Below are 5,190 nucleotides of genomic sequence, written 5' to 3' on the forward strand. Positions count from 1 at the left end.
TCCCTACTTGTCTCTCTTCCTCTCCTTTTTACTCTCTCCTTCGTCAATCTTATACGTCATTTCGCTTATCATCCATTCGCACATTTACACATCATCCAATTCTTAATTTTCATAACGAACATAACCCCTTTATTTCTATCATTATATTTATTCATATTTCTATATATCTTTAAACATATTTCTTCAAATTTCAATAATTTTATATATAATATTTTATCTTCCTCCCTCCCTTTTTCACAACTTGTGTACAATGTGCTGGATGATGAAAATCGCATCACTTACTTTCTGCCAGAAGGAGGGCGGGCTGGCCCTCGGCAACGAAATCGTGATCTCTTGTCTGTTGCGAACTACGAACTGCAAGTATAGAAAGTATCACAAAATCCGTTTTCTCAAACGTTTAAACGGCAATGATCGGCAAGAACGGCACGTTACGTGCGTGTTAGGCTAGACACATAATTGCGCGAGCAGGACGTTAAGATATTGGCCGGGCAATATAGAGATAGAGATAGATAGAGAGACAGAGAGACAGAGAGACAGAGAGAGAGAGAGAGACAGAGAGAGAAAGAGAGACGTAAGGAATTTAGTCGACGGCAGCGACGATGTTGGTTGGTGTCTCTCTGGCCGCAAAAAAATTTTATTGGTGACATGTCAATTTCTACATGTGGGAAGATACAATCAATAATTACGGTAATTGATGATAAATGAGATGTTTGATCGCGTAGTAACATTAGTATATACATAAATACATTTATACATTATGCATGCATAAATAGTATAGTTTATACTATAAGATAATTCTAAAGGTTACTGACAAACTTCAGGAGCGTATAGAGGGGTTGGAATATTAGCAACTTTCGATTAGAAACCCATGTTCTTCGAAGTAATCCTGAGTCTGTACAAGTCTGACTTGACGTCTCTTGATTACTTCTTTTGGGTGCATATCAAAAGTCTCATTTACGAGATAATAGTGGACACTTGTAACCAGAATACTTGCAGCATCTGATGTGGTCCGGCAGATGCTTGGAGTATTTGAAAGAGTGCGCCAGAGTTCGACGATGTAATGCCTGCATTGCATATAGTGGTTGCTATTTCGAACACCTTTTGGTCGTGTTCCGATATTCACTGCCAGTACTGAAAATCTATAGTTTACGTCACATATACTATAGATTTTCAGTACTGGCAGTGAATATCGGAACACGGCCTTTGCAATACTGTATAGTATTATTGTGTTCGTGTAACCTTTGCTTAGTTATTATCATTTTGTACAAATTGGGATTATTTCTCTTATTGGTATATTATCCACAATGTAGTTCCTTACATTCAAAGACTTGTACCGAGTTGGGGTTACTTGGGAAAACATGGGTCCCTAGTTGAAAGTTGCTATATTCCGACCCTTCTATACACTCCTGAAGTTTGTCAATAACCTGAAGCTTGTCAATAACTTTTATAATCACCCTATAGATAGTAGAGTCCTAGATTATCAGAGAGGCACCAACTCTACCCCCACCATGCCCACCGCCGCCATCTTAAGACACAAACGTCAGTAGTGCTTACATATATATATATATATATATATATATATATATATATATATATATATATATATATATATATATATATATATATATATATATTTACCAGAAATTTTTAATCTCTTTGGCCTGATTGGTCAATCAAACGCTTCGAAGCATTTCTAGCGTCTTTCCGACTGCAGTCAATATTATGATTTAAATATACGTTAGGCACCGATATACCCGTATCAGACTACGCATTGAAAATCGAAGATTGAAGATTAAAGGTTGGAATTTGACTAATCAGAACAAAAGGGACTAAAATTTCTTTGTCCTGATTGGCCAAATTTCAATCTTGAATCTTGAATCTCAATCTTCAATGCGTAGTCTGATACGGACTTTAGGGGTGCGTTCCGTTTCACGCATTGAGCGCATAGATCGCCTGGAAATCTATAGTTCACGTAACATATATTATATGGGTGCGGAACGCACCCTAGATGGGGCTAGTAATTTCATACGTATAGTAAGGTTATACATATATAAGAAGGTTAAGTCATGAGCCTCGATTACCCATAATGCAATGCAAAGAATCGATGTGTGAGCCAATAACAGTCTACCTTATTTAGCATCTCTTTTCAATAGCGACTGCTTACCTGCTAGTATGCGGAGGCACACACTTCACGGCGCGCGGCTCACCGACGTGCGCCCGTCTAAAGATCGGCGCTGATTGGCCAGACTTTACTCAATAATAACTTCTTTATTAAGCGTTATAAAAAAAATGGCTCAGGACTTTTCGTCTCAGTTTTTGATAAGGAATAACGCTATGTACTTAGTGGACGGTCATTGCGGGTCACCCTGTATATATATACCCAGTCAGCCACATCTATTTAAACAAATATTGCCAAGTGCCTGCTACAAATAATAGTCAGCAAAAGGACTACAAATTTAGTACAAGAGTTGTTATGACTGATTAAGCTGGCAGATTGGCAGCAAAAACCGAACAGAATCTGCAAATTAACTATTATTTAAAATAGTACAGTTCAGTCGCTTACCGTTATACGGCGCGTTATTCACTATCTATACCCGTATTCAAGTTTCTGTCATGAGTGTATATAAAGTCTGCAAAATGCGGTTAATAATTGTAATATATCTATTTCCATCAATTCAATTTTTGACATGATTTCCATACAGAGAATTCAGATATTTTGAACTGATTTTTGGAAAATTGGACAGATAATCGTTGGATTTTCACTTATTTAGACAATTGTTGTCCGAAAAAACCTTTAATATAATAAATTAAATTATTTAAATTTACTTATATGTTTTAACACATTAATATATGTTATTATTACATTAATATTGTAATTGGTCTTATTTTTGCCGTCAAAAGAACATCAGAAAACAATTTCCCATGTATGTGACATATGACATCATTTTCGGGTCTCATGAGAGCTAACTTAGGATATCTAATTGGTCATTTTGTGACCAAAATTTATCGTCATTTTGCTACTTAGGACTGAGACTTTAAATCCATTTAAATGTACCATTTTATATAAATGGCCAAAAGCTACAGATTTTGTTCAGTTTTTGCTGCCAATCTGGCGTCAGATTGCCCTGCGCAGATCTTGCTCGATTTCTGCCGCCAATTTCTTGTGATGATGTGGAGTTGATCTTCACCATCGACATATAGAATGGAATGCTGATGGCCCAGAAGAGGTAACCGCACGAGTAGAGTGAGAGGCAGATAATATGAGGTCACTTCCGTCTCTTTCTAATAAAGCCTGATTAGTTGGCAAAAAATCAGCAGCACTGCTGATCCAATCAGACTTTATTAGAAAGAGACGGAAGTGACTTCATATTATCTGCTTCTCACTCTATTCGTGCGGTTCTCCTTCCACTGCCATTAGTAGTCCATTCTGTATGTCGATGGTCTTGACTTAATCTCTCTCATATGTATTCTATGTTTTTCTATAAAAATTTCAGGATCAGATGGAAGATCTTCCTCAATGAAAAATTCTCCAGGAATTCTTAATACAGATCCATAAAGCATTTCCGCTGGGGATACATTTAAATCCTCTTTAAAGCAAGTGTCCAAGTCCAAGTAAAACAGTTGGTAAGATTTCAATCCAATTTTCATTTGCGTGACACATATAATAGCACATATAAGTACTTTTCAATGTACGATGCCATCGTTCCAGGATGCCATTGGAAGCTGGATAATATGCTGAGGTTCTGATTTGTTCGCTACCTATTAGGTTGGTGAGAGTTTTGAATAATGCAGCTTCAAACTGAGGATCTTGATCAGTTGAAATCGTTTGAGGAGCACCATACCTCGCAACCCAGTGCGTATAAAAGACTGTGGTAACAGTCTCTGCTAAAATTTTAGTTAAAGGCCCCAGATAGCCAAAGCTTCCTTGGCATAAGAAAGGAAATGGTATATAAAAAGCAGCGATCAGTCAAAAAGTAGACGCGAGCAACATGACTCCGTAGTGGAGGAGATATGCACTTTTAATTTTTTATATTAATTTCTAAGTTTTAATTTTTTTATCAATTTTTTATTTTGTTTTCTGTGTTTTGTATTTTTGGATATATTTTTTCTTTTCATATTGGAAATAAATAAATTTTATATATATAGCATAAATTTTTATTTAGTTAGCGCAACTTTTTAATATTATTATTTTGTAAGAAATTAAAACAGCTATTTTGTACAACTGTTTTCGGTTAAAATATTTGTTTAATTTTTATTTTCAGTTGGCGCAAGTTGTTGATATCATTATTTTTGTAGGATATATTTGTACCATTTTTTGGGGTTAAAATATTTTTATAAGTTTTTATTTTCAATAATTTAAAATAACACTATTTCATAAATATACATAAATACAGTTTTTCACAAGTGGCGCGTGTACTTGGCGCCTTTTTTTACCTTTTTTTTTTAAATAAGTTTTTAGGGATATCATTCCTTTTTGTAGTATATATTAACCATCTTTAAATAAATACAAATATACAATGGTATTATTAACAATAATAAATTTGTAGCAAATCTCTATAGAGCCAAATAAATCGAAAAGGTTTCGTAAATATTCTTTAGGTTTTTTTCCACTATCCAAATAATAAATTTTTTTTCGATAATGATTTTAAGATAAATCATTTAATCTCACTGCATTCGATGTGAAAAAAAGAGTGAACGTATATTATAATACATACATACATACATACATATATACATACATACATATATACAGGGTGGCTCTGAACGTTCTAGCCAGACTTTGAGATCTTATAGGAAATTTAATTCTTTAATTCTAATTTCCTATAAACATGGGTCGAAAAATGTTTTCTTAAGAAGTTATCGCTCAAAAACCTTTGAAATCGTGATTATTTTACACATTTTTCCAAATATCATGGAAAATGTGCGTCTTTTAACAAAAAGTACCGAAACAAAAGTTGTAGAAAATTACATTATCTTTCAAATGAGATCAAAATGATTGTTGTACGTTCCATAGATTTTGATATAACCAGTTTCAAACGTACAAAAGGTGCTTTTGTTACTTATTGTTAGATGCGTTAGATCAGTTTAAAAAAATTTATTTTATTTTCATAAAAGAAAAAGATTTTTATTTTTATTGTTTTTTTTCAAGAAATTTATTAAGTTTTATTTTCTTTTTATTTCATTTTCTCT

At 33.9% G+C, this 5,190-nt stretch overlaps 1 protein-coding gene and 1 long non-coding RNA gene across 2 annotated transcripts in view; one reads left to right on the forward strand and one right to left on the reverse strand.

Annotated features, from left to right (window-relative positions):
* The window catches only part of LOC115242211 (E3 ubiquitin-protein ligase RNF185-like), a 4,144-nt gene extending 3,666 nt beyond the window's left edge, over positions 1-478 (reverse strand). The window contains exon 1 of the mRNA XM_029818319.1: positions 283-478. The gene's annotated coding sequence lies outside the window, so the exon portion shown is untranslated. The remainder of the gene's footprint in view (positions 1-282) is intronic.
* An 87-nt stretch (positions 479-565) lies between these two features.
* On the forward strand, positions 566-4,123 carry LOC115242212. Its single transcript, XR_003885026.1, has 3 exons — positions 566-687; positions 3,495-3,624; positions 3,710-4,123. It is a non-coding gene; the product is annotated as an uncharacterized LOC115242212 (long non-coding RNA).
* The last annotated feature ends 1,067 nt before the right edge of the window (positions 4,124-5,190 follow it).

This window comes from Formica exsecta, unplaced genomic scaffold, assembly GCF_003651465.1.
Source record: "Formica exsecta isolate Colony F162 unplaced genomic scaffold, ASM365146v1 scaffold580, whole genome shotgun sequence".
NCBI classification, from domain to species: domain Eukaryota; kingdom Metazoa; phylum Arthropoda; class Insecta; order Hymenoptera; family Formicidae; genus Formica; species Formica exsecta.